At 39.9% G+C, this 24246-nt stretch overlaps 1 long non-coding RNA gene across 3 annotated transcripts in view; it reads right to left on the minus strand.

Moving 5' to 3' along the window:
* Window positions 1-5261: 5261 nt before the first annotated feature.
* Window positions 5262-24246, minus strand: part of LOC146542197 (uncharacterized) — a 35541-nt gene continuing 16556 nt past the window's right edge. Inside the window, exons 5-6 of one of the 3 annotated variants that reach the window (XR_014880489.1) lie at window positions 18547-23318; window positions 5262-10263 (exon numbers count right to left, since the gene is read on the minus strand). This is a non-coding gene — a long non-coding RNA (uncharacterized LOC146542197). Of the gene's footprint in view, window positions 23319-24246 lie in introns of all 3 variants that reach the window. The other 2 variants (XR_014880488.1, XR_014880487.1) reach the window with 2 other exon arrangements.

Raw genomic sequence — 24246 nt, forward strand, 5'->3', positions numbered from 1 at the left:
TTGTCCTTGAATAGCAAGATGTGAAATGCTGAGCATTTATGAGATAATCTACTGACTAACCCACTAGACATGTAGCTGGTGTGCAAAAAATAATAAAAATAAAAAATCACAAAAGCAACAACAACAAAATAGAAATAAAAGTAAAATAAAATGGTAAAACAGCATCTTAAGACTGAAGTCAGTGCTAGCTCCCAGATCATAGAACACAGAATCATAGAATCGTCTGTATGAAAAGGACCTCAAAGATCATCTGGTTTCATCTCCCTGCCATAGCCAGGGTCACCAACCACAAGACACGTCTGAGGAGAAGGGGAAGGGAAAGGGAAAAAAAAGGAAAGGAAAGGGGAAGGAAAGATGTTAATTCCCTTACACACTATTTGGTCCTTGTATACACAGTACAAACTAACACTACTTGGTTAATAGTCCAGCATGTGTGAACTTAAAGCTGGATGTTCATATACAACAGGCAAAAACATGCTGAGACCAGAAGAACAGAGACCCCACCTGCCACTGGCGTTTCAAAATTTTTTATGGATGTAACAGAAACAAAAACATTTTAAAGAACAAACAACGTATTAGGCTCTGCATTTGGTAATGGTCACAACATTGACTCATGCTGTATTGAATTAAAAAGTCAGATCAAAAGAGTGGTTTAAAGCAGCACTACAAAATTAGTCCCATCAACTGAAAAAAACAGACCTTTCAAACTGATAAGAGAATCTGGAATCAAAACATGAAAGGAAAGTTAGAACTGGAGTAAATGGACACTCTGAGAAGCTTTCTGAAGACAAGCCAATATTTATTTAAAGTGGAAGGCTTAATTCTAGACTGTCTAAATAATTCAACCATGACCAATTTTTCTGTATTCATTACAGCTCTTTTGTGGATATTCATCCCAAGACCTAGCCAAATTTCCTAAGTTTACAAACTTGTATTCCTTAGAATAATTCTAATCTTTTGGTGCACTGCAGTAGTTTTTAAAATATCAGACAAATGAATCATTCCAACGGAGTAGTTTGAGGAAAGCAGCAAAAATTACTTCCACAATTGAAATTCAAGAGAAAATACAATAAAGGGACCTGGAATTACCCATATTTTTGTTTTAAAATTCATCTTATTATGATACAGTTTAATGTGTAGGCTAAAATTGGAATAAACAAATGGTAGATAATTTGGAAGATGGCTTAAATATTCAAAAAGCTCAGATGCTTTGCCAGTTAGATATTCTAAAAGTCACTGTAACATGTTCATTACATTAAGGAAAATTTAAGAAGACGGAACACAATTACTTGATCTGGGGCTAGTCCAGATATGTGATCTTTAATGATGAGACTCTCTGCTCTGTGTCAGACCTGAAAGATGTTGACTTTTTGCAGCTGCCTCCAGCTGGACCACCAGCATTACTTCCTGCAGAGTCTGAAAATCTTCCTCAGAGTACTTAATGGCTATTGCCACTTAGGGTGTCAGAAAAGCTGGGAAGGTTCTGCCTGTGTTGTTTCAGATGTATCAAAGCAAAAGGGTTTGGGACTGACCTTTGCTTTGCAAAGGCTGTGTCTTACTCAAGTGACGCTTTGGACAGGAGTGATAGAAGTGGGGAGTAAGCTTGTGTTGGACAAATAGAGGCTTGAAAGTCACTTAGGTCAGCATAGATTTTTATGTAGTAAATCAAGAATTTGGTTTTCAAGTGCCGGTAGAAGGGAGACATCTCCTCTAAAGTAGCCTGTATGGGCTAGCAAATAGAAACTGGAAGTGTTGCTATTCATTTTTATTTTTGTATGAGACCTGTTCTGCCATTAATTGTCCTAAACTCCTGATTAATACATTTTAAAAAACAAAATTAAATAAGTGCAAATGTTATATTTATCTTCATGTAAGTATGCTACATCCATCTCTAAAGATTATTATCTGAAACTTTATTATGGACAGAAGGTAATGATTTCTCATAGTAAGACTTCCTAGTTTCAGATAGGACTGAGCTGATTTTTGCAATAGTGTGATCTGATGGCGTATTTTGGCATTAGGAAGGAAAGCAATATTGATAACACACTGATGTTTTAGTTGTTGCTGAGCAGTGCTGTACAGAGATCTAAACTGGCCAAATAGTTGCATACTACTTGACATTGTGTGGAAAAAACTATAACACTGAGGGGAGTTGGTGTAAAAGACTGATTAAATGTCCCTCCACTTATGGGAAACCAAAACATAGCCTTACACCAGGCGTTATGAAGAAAATCCGCTCTGTCCCAGCTAAAACCAGGACAAAAATCAACACAGTTTGATACCAAACAGCCTCTCTTCTCTCCAGCAAATGTATTAGCAGAGCACAGACGCCATGAGTCTCAAATGGGAGTAGAATCAGCAAATGACCAAGTAAGCTTCTAGACTGTCCTGCACATCTAGTGCTGAGGAAGCCTTGGATGAAGCTGGGAGGAACTAAGGGACGACAAATGGACATGCTTTGCTGCAGCCCATGCCCTATGGAGGGGAAGCATGAGGCAGAGAGGAGCCCTGCTTCCAGGTGCTACTTGTGGGCACAGAGGAGCTAAGTGGTCTGTGGGTGCTACCTAAGACACTGTGGACCACAGTATGGAGTGGGATGTGGATGTGGTTCTCCCCATAGAGTTCAACCTGCTGCTGTGAAGTCCTGGGGAAAGCTGTGTGTTTTCAAACATCAAAGACTGCAGATCGCTGAGAGTCCCAAAGCTATGTATGAATGTGTCTTCCGTGCAATAGTTCAACATCTGCAGCAGGCCTGCTCAAGACTTCCCGAGTTTTTTACAGCACCAGCTCCAGATATCATACCTGATTTTTCCAAAGCATATTTTACTCTCCTACTAATTTATAACAGGCACTGCCAAACTTCTGTAGTTAGTCAACTTACTAAGCTTTATAACCATTTTCGTTTGATCTATAAGCACCTTGTACTATTGCTTAAACTTTCAGAAAGTAGTGGTTTTATTTTCCTATAGCAGATAACGTCCTGATATATCTTGAGATAAATATAGCTGAATTTAGGTCTCTCACATACAATACTTTCTTCACATCTCTTTTTCTTCTTCTGAGAGCAAAGGTATCAGATATTCTTTCGGTTAGTCAGTGTGACATCCTCCAAACATACCCATCCATGACTTCAGTCACCGTTCATTTCCATCCTGAGGAGATCACCTTGAATGCAATCACATAGCATGTGCAGAACAACCAGGGCATCAGGTCCAGCCAGCACGAGTTCAAGAAAGGCAGTTCTGCCTAAGCAGCCTGATCTCCTTTTATGACCAGGTAACCTGTCTGGTGGATCAGGGAAAGACTGTGTACCTAGAGTCTAGACTCTAAAGGCTTTGGCACTGTCTCTGAGAGTATTCTCCCAGAGAAGCTGGCAGCCCGTGGCTTGGACAAGAGTAGTCTTCTCTGGATAAAAAACTTGTTAGATGCCTGGGTGCGAAAAATGGTGGTGAATGAAGTTAAATCCAGCTGAAGACTGGTCATGTGGTGTTCCCCAGGGATCAGTAGTGGGGCCTGTCCTGTTTAATATCCCTATTGGTGATCTGGATGAAGGGATTGAGTGCATTCAGTAAGTCTGTGGGCAATATCAAACTGGGAAGAAGTGTTGGTCTGCCTGAGGGTAGGAAGGCCCTACAGAGGGATCTGGACATGCTGGATTTCTGAGGTGAGGCCAAGCGTATGAGCTTTAACAAGACCAAGTGCTGGGTCCTGCACTTTGTTTACAACAGTCCCATGCATTGCTACAGGCCTGAGGCAGAGTGGCTGGAAAGCAGCATGGAGGAAAGGACCTGAGGACCATGAGGAAATGGGGTTCTGTGGAGAAGAGGAGGCTCAGAGAAGGTCATATCATTCCCTACAACTCACTGAAGGGAGATTATAGGAAAGGGGACTGTGTTACCAGGTAACTGGTGATAGAACAAGAGATAATGGTCTTAAGTTGTGCCAAAGGAGATTCAGGTTGAACATTAGGATAAATTTCTTGTCAGAAGGAGTGGTTAGGCATTGGAACAGGCTACCCAAGGAAGTGGTGAAGTCACTGTCTCTGGAGGTTTTCGAGAAATGTGAAGATGTGGCCCTGAGTGATATAGTTTAGTGGGCACGGTGATGTTTAGTCAGAGATTGGACATGGTGAGTTTAGAAGTCTTTTCCAAACTTAATGATTTTTGATTCCATGATTCTGCGGTTCTCTGGCTCACAGGAGACTGTATCGCTCTCTACGATTCCTTGAAGCGAGGCTGTAGCAAGATGGAGTTGCCTATGTTCCCAGGTAACTATTGATAAAATGGGAAGTAGTGGCCTCAAGTTGTACAATGGAAGGTTCAGATGAATTTTAGAAAAAATACATTCTCTAAAAGAGTGGTTAGGCATTGGAACAGCCTTCCTAGGGATGTGGTTGAATCCCTGCAGATGTTCAAGAAACATGGAGATGTGGCCCTGAGTGACATGGTTTAGCGGGCATGGTAGTGATGAGCTGGCAGTTGGACTAGATAATATTACAGGTCTATTCCAACGTTAATAATTCCATGAATCTGCGATTCTTAATATGTAAGCATATTACATTTCCGGAAACTACAAGCAGCTTTGACGTTTTTTTGGTGTTTTTTTTTTTTTCTCTCTTTTTTTTCCCTCTTGGATGCAGCTTTGCACATATTTGCATAATTGCAGTAACCAAGAGATTTCACCCCCTATTTTAACAATACATTTTCAAGTTGTTGTCACGAAAAACCTCTGTAGTGGCAAGCCGTAATTTCACTATGCCATTTTATCATTTAACAATGCCAACTATTATTAAAATCTGACAACAAATACCATTTTCAGTTGGCTGCTGTAATTATTTTATATCATTTTCCACTAACCAGCTGAATTGATTTTGTTAAGATACGTCAATTACAAAATCTACCCTCTGTGTTAGTCTCTCAACTTATGTCTATTATGCAGTATCCCACTGTCAGGCATTATCAGTTGTGTAGTATCTGGCAAGAAAGACTGATGCAATATCATGTAGCACACTGTTTTCTAGCAAAGCAGTTTCTGAGGTGTTAGAAGATCAATTCCTAGTCGACAAAATTGAAGTGCTTTAAAGGGCTAGATTTTTTCTGAGATTCGATTTAAGCATTTTTGTTGTCGGCTTTGCACATTTTTTCTGACACACAAGATGTATTTCTATCTATTTATTAGAATCACAGAGACAGTGGATGAGACCTTTTACTCTAGAAACTGTATCAACTGTATGTCAACCCAGGAAAAAAAGAAAGACCATATTTGCTTACTAAGAAAAAGAAGGAAGTTTATTTTAATCTTCTGAACAAAAAACTGCATGGCTCTGTGCAGAGTATAGAATGAGTGAAAAAATGAAAATACTTAGGGATTAATTTCAGAGAGTATGTTCAACACAGAATATGTCTTCAACCCCTCATCATAAGGCTGATGGCTGTTTTGGTCCCTTTAAGAAGTGTTTTCCCTGCAAGCATATACTGGTCCAATGCTCATGTGCTCTCCAGGTCTTGTGATTAGGAAATTAAACATGTTCTTTCCATGAGGAGCACAGGCAACAAGAAGATGAGCTTGGATTTTCCTATCATACATGATATTAAATGAATTTGAAGGGAAAAAATACAAAGAAATGACAATATTTGTCAAGAATCCCATAAAAGCTGTGACATGAATTGGATAATATGAAAGTTTAGGAAGAAAATTACCTTAACAATTAACAGTTCCATTTTCAGCCATTAAGATGAATTGAGAACCAATCATTCTACTAAGCAATTTAGGACTGAAGGTAATGTATTATTATGTGAAATTACAGTCAGGCAGAAATTGGAGTATCTTAGCTATGTAGCCTGCAAATTATGTTTTACAAAACGATCATAGTTGGGCACCATGGCCTAAAATGTTGTTTGCTACTCAGTAACTAGATTTTCTCTTATTACACTAACCATAGTAGATGAGTGATTCCAACCTGATGAAATAAGTGAATATTTTTGAGTAATCTGAGTAATTCTTTTCTGTGATGACATGGTGAACAAAGTAACTTTGCAGGTTCTTGTGACCTTTTGTGAAAAACGGATTTCTACATTATTCACCATAATAATATTTCAGAATAATTACAAGAGACACTACCAAGCCTTCAAATTGAAACTTACAGGCACTATAGCCTAAAAAAGAATTTAGCCATACTGTCATGCAAGGAGAGAATACTAGGTAACTTCTTAGGAGATGACGGCAAATTATTATAACATGTTGATAGTGGCAATAATTGCTTTTTCATCCTCATGTATTCACACAGTAGTATACTCTGCTAAGATGACATTTGATGATCTTGTAGATAAAAAATTCTGTATTCTATGTACTGATATGATATCCTCACACATTCTCATTTGGTATGATGTTTGAAACTTTCAGTGGACTTATCATCTTCACAAGCAAAAGTATGTGGTAGCTGACCTCATATGATTAAGAAAATGTAACTGTCCCTCTTCCTAAAAGCACCTTCTGCAGCTTTCTCTGAAGATTTTTAATAACTCAGTCAACTCTTTGACAGCACACTTTTGTTTCAAGAGGGCTGGCTTTTGCTTCAACATCCAAACAGAGCCAAAGACAAACTCTAAGTTTTGGGCCTCTCAATACTAGAAAGATATTGAAGCCCTGGAGCATGTCTGGAGAAGAACAACATGGGAAGGGGTCTGTAGCACAGGTTTTGTGGGGAGAGGCTGAGGGTGCTGGGATTGTTCAGCCAGTAGAAGAGGAGGGTGAGGGAAGACCTTATCACCCTCTACAATGATCTGAAAGGAGGTTGCAGCAAGGTAGAAGTCAGTCTCTCTGGAAGCAATGACAGGGTGAGAAGTAATGGACTTAAAATGAGCGTGGGGAGATTCAGCTTGAATATTAGGAAAAAATTATTCTCAGAAAGAGTGGTGAGATATTTGAATAGGCTGTCCAGCTAGTGGTGGAGTCACTGTACCTGGAGATTTTCAAGAAACATGTAAATGCGGCAGTGAGTAACATGGTTTAATGGTCATGGTGGTGATGTTTTGACAGTTGGACTAGATGCAGAGGTCTTTTCCAACCTTAATGATACTATGAAAGAAGGTAAGGATCTAACTTTGATTGCTGAATTCCAACTCTACTATTAGGAAATAATATCACCTGAAAAATAACCTCTGCATGAGTGGGGTGCAATGGCTAAGGATCACTTCAGAGCAGAGAAATGCTGAATTCATCTTGCAGTGTGGTCTGAAATTGGCAACTTAGGATAAAATACCTGTTTTTCTTCTCAGTTATTCTTGATCTGAACCTTAGTGCTGTTACTTCAGATTTATACTGAGCTGGCAGGATTGACCTTGTTAATTACTTTAGCTACAGCCACAGCATCGCCTCACCTAGAGCAGGCTGAAATCCAGGACAGCAGCCAAGCAGTCTGTCTGTACAAAAATAGCACTTTCAGAACTCCCTCCATATTGAGCTTTTTAGTGTACTTTACCGGTGATATTTTACATCATCCTCATCGACAGTCATCTTATTTTTGGATTTCATAGAATCTGGATAATGAGAATGCATTAATCAAATATCTTTGTTCACTTTACTTCCACTGCTAGCCTCGCATTACAGTCCTAGACTTTAAAAACAATGTGTTGAGCTGCAGTATACTGAGAAGAACAGCTATATTCAAAGTACAGGGAAGAGAAACCTGTAGCAGACTACCATTATCATGGCTAGGGTTTTTTGGGTGTTTTTTTTTTGTTTTGTTTTGTTTTGTTTTTTTGGTTTTTTTTTTTGGCAATCCTTCTGCTTATCTTCATCACAAATTAAATTTGAAGCATATCATTTGGAGCACATAGACATGTTTGTTCTGGAGTATCTATAACTTAGATGTAGAACCAAGATAAATTAAAAACATCTCAGTTCAGCATAATCATAGACTCATAGAATGGCCTGGGTTAAAACATTAGTAATGACTAATGTTTTAAAAAGGATAAAAAAAGTAACGGTAAAGCTGAGTAATAAAACATAAGAAATTTTAAACACTTTATTAAATGTATGGCTTGGCAACTCCCAGTTGCTTAAATTTACTTAAATTTTACTGCTGTAGTAAATTTAAAATGCATAGAGATGAATGAGGAAAAAAATGAGGTTTAATATCTCTGTCTATGTATTTCATATGTAAGGTATAAATTTGGATCTAGTTACAGGAAATAATAAACTCTATTTTCAAAACTTCACATGGGGGCCAAAAAGTCAACAAGTGCTGTATGTATACTGACGTATAGGGCCACTGCAAGACACCATTTCCACCTAGTGGTATTTGCAAAAGAACAGTGTAAGAGTTCATCTGAAGATGCTGCTTTCCCCATCAGATAAACTCTAATCCCATTTTAATCTCAGAGGGCTATATTAAACAAAAGCAGAAGGTCTGGATTTTAGAAGAGATTAGCCTTGACCTCATAGAGATCAGACTGACTAAGTAATTAGGTATACTTAAATTGCCACAAACCAGCTCTTCTAATGATGCGTTCTGAGTGGCAAATACACGAAGAAAGTAAAAATTCTGTGTGTGCTACAAAGCAATAGACATCAGTCACTGCATGGCTAGATTGTGTGGAATCTCATATCATTTACAGGAAGGTTCCCTCTCCATGTCAAATACTGGGTTAAAAACTCCATATATTGTAAAGCACTAGATTGGTATTAAATTTCTTTATGAGTTCAATTTTATTTATTTTTTTAAGGATGGAGCTTGGCAGACTCTATTCTAATGTTATCTATTTAAGTGTTATCTGTCTTCCTGCAGTCAGTGTAAATCTGACACTATATCATATGCTGTCAAATTCAACAGATATGGGAATCGTGCAGTCCCTCCATTCCAGTTCAGCTTTCCACTGCTGGATGGTCTGTTACTGTGCAAATATAACCTTAATCATGTAACTTCAGCCTAATGGCTGGATTGGCTTTTTGCTTTTCTTTCCTACAAACACTATTCACACCACTTTCTAGGCACACAGTATCAACTTCAAGTTTATTAAATCTTCTGCTACTTGAGCTGTGGTTTCCCCTTCCATACTGTCATTCCTATAGCCACTCCTCTTTATCCATGTTCATGTCATCATCTTTGTCACACATCCAGTTAGAATACTCATTTTATTTTTGTAAATATGTAGATTCAGCTTTTTTTTTGCAGGTAGCATGGGTAAATCTAAATTTAATTTGCTTCGAAACTTCAATCTTATCTTGAATTTTGGCAATTCTAATTTTATTCCCAAAAGCAAAAGCATAGATTAATTGGCTGGCAGATCCCTGTTCCTTTCCTTGCAGTTCTCTGCTACTCTCAAAGACGTTTCTATGTGTTCATTTGTTCAGTAAGGTCCCAAGCCCTTTCCTAGAGGCTTCAATGTAAAAAATTATTGGACTTTTTCTGTGTTCAAGTCCTTCAGTGTTGCTGCTTCACTAAGCAGACCCTTTCACTTATTGTGCTAAAGTTGTCTCTTCACATAGTCATAAAAATTTATTAGCCAGTGTTAACAGTGATTGCAACTTTGAGAATTATATTATTTCCTACAAAGCAAGAGACAGAGAACAAAGGGTTACAAAGGTGCCCTGAAACAAAGTTTACTGTGGTAGCTGTGAACAGAACATTGTTTCCCATTTTCTTCATGGCATAGTACAAACGTTTTCTCATCCTCCTGCTTCTGAAGACACCAAAGGCAGATGCTGTTTAATCTTCTCATTGACCTGTCCTCTCACATCCTTGTTTGACCTCTTGCTCAACAGATTGAAGCCACTGCCTTGAGATTTCATGTAGTGATCTTCTCCTGGATTGCTAGGAGCTGTCCCAGCATCAGTATGCTTGCTGTGAATGGGGGGCTGAGTTATAGTTATAGTAGGAATCCAAATCTTCTGGTTCTTCTCTGAATCTTGTGGAAGCCCAGAAATCTATATGCTTTACTTATCATTCCAGGTATCCTTTTCAGAATAATATTTCTTCTTCACACACAACTGTTTTTTTTCATGTTGAGCAGTGCCGTGGGTACTCTCTCCTCTGCCTGCCTTGGCAGTGGGTGGGATCCCTCTCTCTCAGATGTGAGGTGCAAGCCCTGGGCTCTACACTCATGAACTCTTGCTATTGCAAGTGGCTCTGCTGACTATATGCTATCAGCAGTGCAATGGGCAGGAAGACTTCGTAGATTGGGATTATCTGGGTCAATGACTGTAGGGAAATGATGGGAAGGCAAAGCATCACACAGCTTTTTCTTGTCCTTCTAGAGTGTCCTAGAAATACGAAGAACAAGCAGTGAAGCTCCTACCTGTGATCTCCTACCAGATTCTTACTTGTTCTGGTAAACTTCCTCTGAAGTTATGATCTTATTGAGCCAGTTATGTTATTACAATAATAGTTGTCCTGTTTGTGAGATAAGTATCAAAAGGAAATGAAGATATTATGATAGAAACAAGACCCAGGGCCTGAGATCATCCTTCACTTTTTGAATCAGGACAACCTGATCTCAATGATGATATTTCTGTTGTTATATATGCTTGGTGGCTCTTTCTTTCTAACACACAACCATAAGAAGAAAGCTGTGTCTTCTGAGATATGAAATACAAACAGACTGCTCTAAAACCCACATGTGCTACACCATCAGGCTCTGCTCAGTTGCTGAAATCCATCTGCAACAAGACACGAGCAGTGGAAATATCACCAGTGAATTCTTTAAATTGCAGTGGAAATAAACAACAAAAGCTTCTTTCTTGCCAGCTCGATTTAGAAAATGGCAGAAGAGTTGCAGCAAGTTTAACAGGGTATTCTGCTATATGAGGCGGAAAATGGCAGTGGCTGGCACAGAGGTTTTGTATAGGAAAAATGTAAGTAGTGCCTGGAACCTTTTAATGTTGATATTTTCTCTTGTCACTGAGGTAACAGTTAAAATATACATAAAGAGAGGTATTTATATGGAAAAAGAATACACAGATACAGACTAGCATGCTTTGCTGCAGGTAATCTTCTAATGAGGAGCACGTAATTATTGCTGTTTGGGGTGTGAACAGGAACTTCTGTAGCTACTTTTCTTGGATCAGAGATAACCCTGTTTCCATTGTAATCTCTGGGAATGGTGTCTTCCCTCTCTCCTCCCAGAGCTTAGCAGGAACCTCAGGAGAAGATCTGAATTCTCTTTCAATCTATTCAGAGCTTCTTGATGCAAATGAAAAATATCCTGTCCTTACCACCAGCAATGAGGCTATCATTTTCGAAGTTTTCCTTTGCCTGTTTAGATCTTTTGTGTAAAAGCTGACTTAGCCAAGCTTGAAACAAGACATAGGAGTTGGGAAATCCTTCTGGGAAATTTTAAAAAGTCACAGGAAAAATCACCAGGTTTTATGTCTGTTTGTTTAAGGAAGATTGTCAATGTTCTCATGAACGGCACTGTCCCCACCTGAACTACACTGAATAAAGACAAGAAAGTGAAGAAAGCACTTCACTCACCATCAAGAATAGGAGGTTGTATAACTCCTTGTTGCTGATTGCACAAGTTCATTCAAAGAGGCCTGTATAATTCATTCATCCTCTCTCATGCATAGCTCAGCACAGACACAACACAGTGTTTCTAGAAGTGCTCTGGAAGTTGCTGCAGGTTAGTTGTCTGGGTGGCCAGGCTGAATTTTGAATGCTTTTGAAGGAACCGCTCCATGATTTCATTGCTCTTTTCACTGCCTTTTGCTCCACGCATATGGGATGGGCAGGAGGTAGGGCAGATCAAATGCTGCTGCAGCACTGCCAGTGCTGTGGTGCCATACTGACCTGTGAAATTGTTAGCATTCTCTAGTTTGTGGCCTATTTTCCCTTCATTTACAGCAATACAGCTGAAGATCATAAGTTCAGTAATATTGCAAGCAATGCTGCACATGAAGATGTTATTGCAATTTATGTAGATGTACATTTACTGAGTGTTTTGCAGACCATTGGCATCAGAGTCATGGAGGTTTTAGTTACTGAGTACCTACTGTTGTAACTCTACTGCTTTCTAAATGAGGCAGATTCTTTTGCTAGCAGCAGTCACACCTTGGATCTGCAGTGCTATTAGCATTTCCATGCGCTGCATGAATTAACATTACATTCTAGAAGAGCCTCTTAGGATAAAGAGAGAAAGCTTATAAAAAGGAAATTTACTTTCATGATGTATGCTATTTCTCTACTCAGAAATGGATGCTGACAGGATGAAAAAGCTCTTATTCTTAAAACAGCAAACTGCTTTCCACCTGAAAAAAAAAAAAAATTAAAAAAAAAAAAGAAAATCTTTTTCAAAAAAAACTTCTCTAAAAACTGAATAGCTATCCTGTTATCTTATATGTGCAAGTCCTTTTCTTCACCATCTTTTCTGTTTGTTAATGGCCTGGCATAGTGTATGTTCAATAATTTAAGATTGAGCTAAAATTGGGGCTGGTCTACTTTCTTAGAATATCCTCTGGGAAAAAGCAGAAGAGAGAGGGAGAAGCAATGATTTGCTTCCCACAGCTGTCTATGTAACTGCTTGCTTTCTCATAAAAGTGGCATCTTGTACTTTCACAGCTAAGGTAATGGAGAAATGTGGGACACTTAAGAGCATGAGTGAGTCCTGGGAGGCAGTTAGCACGGCAGCTTGGAATTCATCTCCTTTTATGTCAACCAGTTCTTTGTGGGGAACTTTTCTGATGAAAGCTCTCAAAGCTCATACATCGTCATCTGTTTCCTCAGTGTTTGATTAAAACTGCAACTAATTAGTCAATCGATGATAGCTCTGCTCATACTTTTTTTTTACCCCGGGTGCAAGAAGAGGAATAACGCTGAAACTGGGTTAGTCTAGCTCTCATTTCTGCTCTGAGGGACCAGAGGTTGCTGTATGGTTTGCCTGGTTTCTGTACCATATTGATACCAAATGAAAATAGCATAGGCATTGTCACTAGTTGTTGCTTCCAGCTGATCTTTTCTCAGGCTGTTATCATCTCATCTAGAGAATCAAGAAATGAATCAGATCATTTTTTGACTCCTCAGCACCAGTCTTTGCCTCCCTGCTTCAGGCTGGCTCAGCAGAATTGACTGAACAAACTTCTAGCAGTACAAACAAGAAGCAAAGTGAAGGATGCAGAAGGCAATGGATGAAGAAGGTACCGCCAGCCTGATGAGGACTCTGTCTGCGTGTAAGTAATGAAAATCATTTTCCTTTTTATAAGTATTCTCTTTCTATCCCAAGAGGCTCTGCTAAAATGTAATGTTAATTCATGCAGTGCATGGAAGTAGTAATAGCTCTGATGCCTCTCACATGAGAGGCACATCTGCACTAAGAGCAGATCTAAGAGCACTCTTAGCAAGGCCAGGGCTAGCATTTCTGCTGCTCACATCTGAACATCAGGACAAGAGAAGAAGAAGCTCTGCTGTCCTAAACCTCACAGGGAGCTGCAGGAGGACATTTTATCTGTAGATGAGACAGTTAGTAAAAGCAAACTTGTAACACTTTACAACCCACAACTGCTCTGAGGTTCTGAATCCCCTGGGAGCTATCTGTTCAGTACAGAATGGTTTCATGTCAATGCCCTCTGAAGAACAGCATCAGACTAGCACAGCTCTTGAAGCCTCTACTGGAAACAGCACACACATATACAACATTTTCAAGATAGCCAGCCCTACACTGTGCAAGACACAGGTAGAACAGGCTCAGTACAAGGGGATGGTCTTAAACAATGTGACTGCTATGGAGCAGTTTTAAAGTAACTTCCAAAATTCCAATGTTGAATTGATGGTGAAAAATGCATTGTCTTCATGAAGTTTTTCTCCCCAGGTCACTTTCAGAAAAGTGACTTGTACACATGTGCATTGAAACACAAGCTGTTTGAAGAAATATAAATGAGAAAAATATTTGCAGGTGTAAGGGTGATGTTTATCGCCTGTGTCTCTCCTAAGTTTTCCAGTAGATCACTGGCAGGAAAACTATTTTGCAGTGCTGAGCAACTGAAATCAGAGGGCTGAGTTCTCCCTCACGAGCAGGCAACATAATGCTTTAAATATTGCAAATTACTTTTTTATGATCATTGTTAATAAATAATGCTGCAGAGACATTGCAGGTGGCATGCACTGCATCTGGGCTTTTAAACTATTATGAATGCTACACAGACTCCATCTCCTATATCTTATTCAGCACCCTAGGTTTGCCTGATGAAGCACCATTCTTTGACTTGTGCAGACTTGTGCTGCACTTTTAAGCTTCAACCATTACAGCACAAAGGCAGAGAGGTTCATAGAGCCTAGCAGCTGTCTGAGGCAGCAGCTGAAGGAAGAGCTCACAGCAGCATTTCTCTAGAACTCTCTCCCAGATTCCCCTGGTGCTCTAGGACTTAACCAGTGGTGCTTTTTGTTCCTTCCTATTTAAGGCCTCACGGGATTACTATTCTGTGAGCTTATGCAGCGTCCCCTGATACCCATTAAAAACACCCAACTGAAGTGTGCTCAATAGTGTGGAAAAAAACTGCTGAGTGAAGCATCAGTTTTTTTGTCTCCTCTTTCACTGCTTCCTTTGATAGAAGCAAAATAGGTTCCTACCTGCTCTTTACATCAGCCACAATGATATGGACCCTTCTGTGGTGTACCCACTTGTTTCTTTTTCTGGATGAAGCACAGGATATGCCCCACTCCTACCACACCAAGCAGGGTGAAAACTACTCTTTATCCAGTGAAAGGATAAAAAGTGGAAGACGCTGGACAAAGTTGTCCCAAGTATCTCCTCCATTTTGTTTCAAAACTCCAGAAGCCAGACGGCAGATTCTTTTCTGTAAAGCTTCAGCTAAACAGTGCCAGATGGGTTTGCAGTTCCTGAGGCGTAGCAAGGACGTGCTCTGTCCTCTCAGCCAGTAGAGGCCCTGTGCTACCTGCAGGCTGCAGCGATTCAATCTGTACTGTTGATCTGGAAGTGTCAGTTACCACGCTGGGACAAACCATTTCATCCCAGGGATATAAATAACAGCCTGAGCATATGGGGAGGAGAGTGCTCTTGATCTAGAACCAGCTTCTTCTTTACAAGTTTAATCGCTAACATCTGGTCCAGCTCACTTTGACCTGCAGAACATCCTGGCACTTAAATGTTGTTCCTCCTTATGTTATCCTTCAGTCTCATTCAGCTTTGATCTTGTACTCCCACTTAGGGTAATGCCCAGACTTGTGCTGATGCAAAGTGCCCGCTAGAAAACATGCACCTTGGTTAACTTAGCTGTAACACTAAGTTGCCTTAGGAAAAGTTGGGAAAAGAACAAAGTTGGCTCTGAGCTCAACTGAGTTAATGAACATTGTTATTTAGAAGTGTTTCTTTTTATTTATCAACTGCAGTTCAGGAAGCAACTGGGCTAGCAACAAAACCTGCCACCAGCACTCAGTTACCCCATAGGGAGAGGGGCAGAGACAAGTCTACATCTGAGACTGCAAAATTTCAGACACAAACTGCATGGTGTATTCCCTAGAAACATTGGAAGTACTTTATGTCTCAAGCAAAAATATAGTTTAAAATTAAATGCTGACTCAACACATTGGCTGTGTTTTCTGACTGTGGATCTATTTGCTGCCTACTTCTAGCTTTGGATGCAAGGTAACTTTCAGAGAGTGAGGTGGTTTTGCTGTTGATGTGCTGTTTGGCTTGGCTCATTTGTGCTTGTGTGAATGTATTTTTACAAGCACTCAACACACACTCCAGTTCCTGTTGAATAATCCATTTCTTCACATAGTACAACAGCTTACATTCCTAGGGAGATCTGAAAAAACCAGGAGGATGAAAATTTGGGAACAAGGTGAGAGAGAATGAAATAAAACTATATTTTATGCATCTTTAGATCTTAAGGCTTTGTTTAATGTTGCTGAGAAGATCACACTATGTCAAATACGAGTTGAATAATCTTTGTAACGGCCTGAGCTAGATCTATGCAATGAGCTTCTCAGCTTCTCAACTTCAGGGCATCTTTTGTTCATATCCCTGTTTTCAGGCCTAAAAGGCATAACGAGTTAGAGTAAAACTCTATTTGAGTAATTATTATGTATCTGACATTATATTTCATCTAACCCTTTAATGATAAAGGCAATGAGAGTATGCTCCTCTGTCAAACATTGGTTTCAAATGCTGCACAGTTTCCATACATGCACACAGTGCTGGATGTGTCTGTCTCCTTTAGCTGGAGGATGGCAGTTTGTTTAGTCCTCAGCATGACCAGAGGGTCTTTTCTTCCCACTGTTCCTTCCACTTGGTGGGTATGCATGCTCTGGGGTAGGTTATGGGGACAGAGGCAGTGCCAATCCGTAAATCCCTTCTGTGCTGCCCATTTTCTATCTTCACTTTGTTGGAGAAGGCTGCAGATGTGTCCAGAGAGTGTCCATCACAGGGATCTCTCTGGGTACAGAGAGAATAGCACCTGCAGACAGCAGGGTCCTTCAGCTGTTAGGGAGATTAGTGGATTCAGGGTGTTACCAATTCTGGGGAACTTATGTTGGACTAGATGACCTCCAGAGGTTCCTCCCAACCCTTCTGTCATTCTGTCAACCATTACAATTTACAAATCCCAGGTTTTCTCCTTTCCCTGGGCAGTCACACATTGTCTCGGCAATAGCGGGATGTGGCAGATATCCAGTGTTTTACTACCACCCTGTGGGAACAACTGGGAAAGCCCTGAAGTAGGGAGCACTAGGGAATATATATTTGTACTCAGAAGATAATGGGGCTCATATACTTATAAGTTTGTTTCTCCAAAATTTGTGTGTGTGTGTGTGTGTGTGTGTGTGTGTACAGTTTGTGCAGCTGCTGATTGGGGCTTTTTGTTTTTGCTTTTTTTTCCCTATTTTTCTTTGTTTTTAATGTGCTTATTCACATAAAATATAACAGACCTTTAAAATTTCACAAGAGTCAACCAGATTTTGGAAAAATTCAGTTATTTGGCACTGAATTACAACCTGGAAGCCATGTGCACTTTTAATGCAAGTACAGTACTGTATTTTATCAGTGGCTTCAGTCTTTCTTTGTGACTGCTTACTTGGCCCAGCAAACAGTGAAAAACAGTGATGAGCTTAGAGCGTACAGATCCCACAGCACTGTGTATGCACAAAGCCGTCCCTCTACTGAAGCACTTCTACTCAGATTGCAGGAGGTGTACTGCCTTGCAACAGGCTGCACCAAAGACAGTCCACTGGTTTGTATGTAAAGCCTAGTAGCCTCGGTAATAAAAACAATATATTAGCCAGATTTCTCTCAACTTCCTAAAGATACCCAACTAGCCAGATGTTTTATCAGCATATGGAGACCATAAGAATGGCTTTTCACATCAGATCAAAGGTCTATCTGAATTTCTGTTTGCAAGCGTAACCAATGGCATACGACTCAAGAAGAATTTAAAAAGCAAGCATGTTGTGCTACTTTCTCAGATTGCTCACTAATGTTTCACAGATTTGGAGCTTATAGACCTCTGAAGTTGTTGGGGCATATTGGCATTTCAGTTCTCTATGCTTTAGTTTCTCTTCCTTATCATGAATAAATTTTAATGTCCATTGCAATCTGAGGCAAGGAATTCAATTGATTGCATTCTGTTCACTTTGAAGCCATTATTTCATACTTCCATCTGATGCTTTCTCTATTGCATTGTTGAAAGAGACATTTAATAAGCTCCTTTCCAGCCATAGATGAGATTACAGATTTCTCTGAATTTTTTTCTGCTTTCGTCTCCTTATATACTTTACAGAGAGAAGTGCTTTAGCAAAGTATTTTCCATGTGTAGAAACCATCATAGCTAGGATAAACTTTGCAATGCTCTTAGTTCTACTTTTTTTTTTTTTTTTTTTTTTTTTTTTTTTTTTGAGTTGGGATCAATCCAGGCCAGAACACAGAACTCAAGGTGCAGCCTCACCAGCACTGCTTAAAGGCTGATCACTTCCTTACAATGGCTATGCTATTTATGGCACAAGCCAGACCCATCTTGGCCTTCTTGGCCACTTGGGCACTCTGCTGGCTCATGTTCAGCTGGCTGTCAGCTAACACCCTCAGATCCTTTCCTCCATGCTGCTTTCCAGCCACTCTGCCTCAGGCCTGTAGCAATGCATGGGGCTGTTGTAAACAAAGTACAGAACCCAGCACTTGGTCTTGTTAAAGCTCATACGCTTGGCCTCACCTCAGAAATCCAGCATGTCCAGATCCCTCTGTAGGGCCTTCCTACCCTCAGGCAGACCAACACTTCTTCCCAGTTTGATATTGCCCACAGACTTACTGAATGCACTCAATCCCTTCATCCAGATCACCAATAGGGATATTAAACAGGACAGGCCCCACTACTGATCCCTGGGGAACACCACATGACCAGTCTTCAGCTGGATTTAACTTCATTCACCACCATTTTTCGCACCCAGGCATCTAACAAGTTTTTTATCCAGAGAAGACTACTCTTGTCCAAGCCACGGGCTGCCAGCTTCTCTGGGAGAATACTCTCAGAGACTGTGTCAAAGACCTAGCTGAAGTCTTCACAGAATACATAGGCAGCCTTTCCCTGATCCACCAGACAGGTTACCTGGTCATAAAAGGAGATCAGGCTGCTTAGGCAGAACTGCCTTTCTTGAACTCGTGCTGGCTGGACCTGATGCCCTGGTTGTTCTGCACATGCTGGTTGTGCTCAAGACGATCTACTCCATGGTATTCCCTGGTATGGCCTGTAATTTTCCAGATCCCTCTTCCAGCCATTACTGTAGATGGGCATCACATTGGCATGTCTTCAGTTGTCTGGGTCCTCCTCAGTTGACAAGGACTGCTGATAAATGAAGGAAAGTGTCTTGGTGAGAACTTCTGCAAGCCTCCTCAGTACTCTTGGGTGGATCCCATCTTTGTGTTTCAAGCCTCCATTGTAGCTTGAGGTGTAGCAGGCTATCACAGCTACAAAACTGTTTGATATGCATAGACCCACCGCATCTGACAGAAAATTATTACAGATGGTGAAGCATGGGGGTTACTTATTTGTTTTACACAGTGGTCCAAATCTTATTTCTAGTTAAGGCAAATTTTTGTCTTTATATTGAACACCACTGTTCTGAGTTTTTCTGTGCCTGAATTGAAACCATTTCCCTGTGAGTAGCGGATATTTCCAAAGATGGTCCTTTTCCTTCTTGGCAAGGATCAAGGCACCCAGCAAAATTGCACCATGAAACTCAAAACTACTGGGGTAGTTTCATTTATATTTACTCTTTTACTTCTTTTTACTTAATAAAAGATGAATCAGCTACTGCTCTGTTGTAAAAATAAATAAAAGTCAGACTTCAGTGATGTAGGGAGAACAGTTATTTCCGTCGACTGAAACCTAAGAGAAGCGCTTTGTACATTTTACTTTTTGCTTCAGAAACCTGCTTAGTATTAAGTCAAGACATAAACGCTGTACTACATAATTCTGGGGGCAATTTGCCAGTCTTGGCCAGTTCCTAGCTGCAAGGAAAACATCTAATTCCTACAGTCATATATGCAAAGTTGGGGACTTTAAGGAAGGCTGTTACAATAACATGCAAACAGCAGAATCTTCCCTCTTCTACTGTCCCTTGAGAAACATTTGATACTAGAAAATATTAGCTTTCTCATTTAAGTTTTACAGAACAAATAGCTGCAAGTTTATTCAAAACATTTCACCAGGAGTTACCACTCAGAAGGAAGATATTTGAGCTCATGGAGAGTTAATATTGGAGTGTAGCTAAAGCAAAGCAGCAAAGAACTGAGGGAGCAGGCATGACTTGCTCAGCTACAAGATGCAAGGCAGTGTGGAAGAGATTTGAAATGTGAATAACATTGGAAAAAAATATATAAAATAGAAAAATCAGAACACTGCTTCAAAAAAGTCATGGTACTTTCTAGAAAAACCTAGTTCACTGAAGTAATGTGGGGAGATGAGACAGATATTAAAACTACCTTAAAGCCATGTGCAAGGTCAAGGATAGCATGTGTAATACTTAGGGTCATATTTTCAACTACTAACAAATTCATGGTGATAGTAATAATTTTTCAGTATTTTCAGCTTGCAGCAGACTCAGTGTAACTTAGAAAACAACTAGAGGTAAAAAGATGGGAGGAAGAACAACTTTCTTTACCAAATAAATATGGTAATATAGAGAACAGAGGTATAAATGAAAAAGTGATATCACTTCCTGCATATCTTTGGCTCACAGCTTTTCCACTGAATTCCCTTGGTGAAGCAGGTTTATTTGAGGGAGACAATGCTACCAAATTTCTGTGAGCCTAGTACAGCCCAAGGAGAAGAGAAAGTGTAGAGAGTACCAGAAGGTGGTACTTTTTATGGAGTTTGTATCATCTGTGATCAGCTGCTGGCCTGGCAACAGAAAAATCTGCTTTGCAAGCTCTGTGGATACAGTCAAAAATCGGGAAATTGAAACAGATCTTTTCTGAAACTACAAGTTAATCCCTTATGCCTGGGAACAAAATTCAAAACTCCAAAATGCATTTGACTTTATCACATAGAATTGTGGAATTATTAATAAAGTAATAACGACATAAGGTTTATCCAACAATAATACACACATAGACAGTCAAGCTTGCAAGATGAGGTAACTCTAGCCCTCATTAAATTATCTGTACAATGGCACTTAATACAGTTGATAAGTTAAATGTTTTGGGGGTAATATCTTTTGCATGTTTAACTCAGTTGAAATCAATGTTGAAAGCTGACTCTCAAAGAAGCAAATATCTTACACAAAATTGGACTGCTCTGCATAAAAATATCAGTACAGGCAAGGCATATACTTCTCCAGTTTGAACTTAAAAGGTTAAGAGGCTGCTGGATCTCAAGCTCTGGATAAAAGGAATGTCAGACTAGCCTAGGTATCAGAGCAATTGTGCTGTGTGACTCCCCTGCCCCACATCTTATCCTGTGTTTAGAGAAGACTCAGAACATTTGAGAAGGGAAGAGGAAGGAAGGGAAGCAGCATTTATGTTGTCTGAGAATCTATAGCCAAACAAATGTACATCCGTACTGACTTAAAAGGTAATTTAGTTCAGAGCCTTTCACTCAGCACCTGGCAAAAGATAAACCAGGATAAGACATTAAAGAAAGTTTACCATAAGCATTCCAAAACTCTCCTCCCTTCCCATGCTGTCTTCCTCTAAGCACTTTTGTATAATAGATATCTTCATTTCCATCTTCTGGGGCTTCCAGAAATATGATTCTACACGGCTAAGTCACAAATAACATATCTACGGGTTTGTGAATGGCAGTTTCTAGCTGAAGATTAAGACATGAATTCCACGATAAGCCAAGGACTTGGCCCTACAGATGAGCTAGTGCTGTTGTTTTCACAGAGACGAGATATGTAGCGGTAAAGGACAGGTGAACTCTGGTGTCTGAATAACACAGACTGCACTGGGGCTATGCAGATTTGAAGTCCTCTCCCAGTGCAAGACATGTCTATTGATCTTGACCTTGACAGAATAGAAGCAGGATATTAGAAACAAAGGGCATGTACATCTATCAGACACATTTCTCAGTGCACCCTGGTAGGAAGCACATCCACAGTAAAGCACAGTGAAGACAAGCAGAAACAGAGGATTCTCATGTCACTGCTGCCTGCTGGTTCCACCACAGTCAGCACCTGTGCAGGCTATTCTTAACAAAAGAAGGCAGAATAAGAAGCTGTGCTGTTAATGCCAGCTAAGGTGCTCCAGTGGCATATTTGCCACATGAGAACAGAGCAGGACAGAGGGCTCTGCCTCTAACATGGCTGTCACTGAAATAGCTGGTGCCTCAGCTGCTGTTAACACTGACACGCTATCTTCTCACACACAGGCACACTGATTACAGACTGCTGCCTTGGAAAGGCTCATAAAGCAGGCCTGGGCCACACAGGGGTATGCAGCCCAGGCTAGACAAAAGTGCAGGGGCTAGCGGTTTTGCTAATTATAGCAGCCGCAATCAAGTTAAGGACCACACTTGTTATTCACTTAGGGCAGTGCTTCACTTGAATTAGTATATGTCTCAAGTCAGTGTGTGACTCTGCCCTTATCTCTGTTGAAGGAATGGTAAAAAACTCCTGTTAGCTTACGAGCTCTTGTGAATATCTTCTGTTGTGAGCCATCCAAGTGCTTTGGGGTCACCAGACTCTTCTGCCAGAACAACTTCAAATAACAATCTTCAGATGTCTGCGGGGAAAGCGTCAGGGCTAACAGAGACACGTGTAAAATGGGCTCTCACTGGGGATGCGTGATCCCTGAGCTAAAGTGGGGAGCAGGCAGAGTGGCTGCAGAGACAGCTATTAAAATGTCTAATGAGCAATGGTTTCTTCAGGAAAGAGAAGGGGTAGAAAAAATGTTGCTGGCAGCCAAATAATCCCTTGATGAAATTACAGCCATGAACCTGAAACTATGGGATAGAAGTTACAAAAGAAGAGGTAACATACTGCACCCATTGTGTCTGACATTGCCAGTTACTGCATGTCTCACTGTTTATGCAACTGGGACTGAAAAACAGGTATTCCTTATTGTTGATATGGGTACTAATAATGATTTAAAATTTGTAATTATAAAAAAGAACAAAAATACATACCTGCTTCTAAGTTTTCCCTGGTTTTGCTATCAATTTGACTTTGATAGTAGTTGAAAAACCATGGTCTATAAACAAAACTTGTTTGGTTGTTGTTTTTTTTTTTTAAAGTAGTGATTTTACTGTGCATCAGCTATCATTCCGTGAGTGTTTATGTTTTAGGAACAAAGAGAGAAGGAAGCTTCCTTTGTCTGTACATAAACACAGAGGTCTCTAAAAATACTGAAAGACAGAGTCTGACTCTCTCCCCCCACTTCTGAGATGTGTGGCAACCAGAGATCTAAGGGCGATTTTGAATTTAAATAAAAATGGAAAATCATTTATAGGCATACACACAGAAATACGTACAGACACATATCTCTGTCCAAATAAGCATAGTCAATGTTAACAAGAGTAACATATGTATATTTCAATTTTATATTCATTATTTTTTTTCCTTTTTTTTTTTATGCACTTTTAAATGATTATTAGGTTCGCTTTGACATTAAGGCACAGAATCTTGCCAGTTTTCTGTTATGTTAACAAATAAATTCTTGAAAGATGTTTTCCCCAGCAAAATTTAGGAATGAAATACTTATGGCTAACTTTCTCCATTCTTTTCTGCCAATTACTTAGAACATCCAGCATATACGTCACTGATCCATCCATGTTGTTCTTTACTGTCAGCTGTAGTTATTTCATAAATAAAAGATGAAAGTGAAAAGATGTCCCTTTTTGAAGACACCTGATAGGGCACCTGAAGGATGAGCACGAATCTGTAAGAAAGCAAAGATGAAAGTTGGCTGGTAACATTTTGTATAATGGTACTGAAAAAGCAGTAACACGTGTATGGCTCCATCTGTTTCAGACTTGTTTTAAAAAATCTCCACAGCAAATCTTACCTTGTAAATGGCTTTTTTGGTGATCTGCATGCTACTGCTGCCTACAATATAGTTTTATGATATGGATTGTTCTTGAAAAGTAGTAATATGCAAGTTGCAACTCAACAAATGGTGTTAATATTTAGACAGATCTTTAAGAAAGCAATGACTGCCTAATCAAGAAGTTCAAAGCACGACTTTATGAGCATGTTGATCCCTTATGTTATCTTCCTGCAAAGCCCGTTAATGCAAGAGAAACTAGGAAACTAGCTCCAGGCTTTATTGTAGTCCTGTTCATTCTAAGAGTCATTTTCCCCACTTTCAGGGATACAAAAAGACATATATTTTGTGCATTGAAGATTCTGTGTTGTGGTCAATAACATAGGCCACAGAGGTCAATGGCATTCAGGCAAGCCTGTCTGAAAGCCCCCATAAAATTTCAGAGGTGAAGGAAGAAACTGGATGGGTTCTGCCTGCGCAGGAGGATAAATAAAATGCCACTCTTGTAAAGGAGAACAGAATATTAAGTCTTAAAAAGGCTATACAGTTTCCTCAATGGGGGAAAGATTTTGCCCACCCATGTTCTATTTTACTGCAGGGACAGTAAAAAGCTGCTTTAAATAAATGCTTAGTCCACATCTACCACAGCAAAAGCTAAGGCTTTCTTTCAGTCTCCTCTTCTGTCTCCATTCCTCTTTTGTCACCATCTATTTTGATGTAGCACCTTCAGAAGAGGCCCTTTGTCACTGACATGGTGATGAAAACTGCCTCCTTTTCAGATGTTTCTCTCTTTCTGTTTCCAAGCCAAAATTGGGTTCAAGTC

This window comes from Meleagris gallopavo, chromosome Z (assembly GCF_905368555.1).
Source record: "Meleagris gallopavo chromosome Z, MGAL_WU_HG_1.1, whole genome shotgun sequence".
NCBI classification, from domain to species: Eukaryota; Metazoa; Chordata; class Aves; order Galliformes; family Phasianidae; genus Meleagris; species Meleagris gallopavo.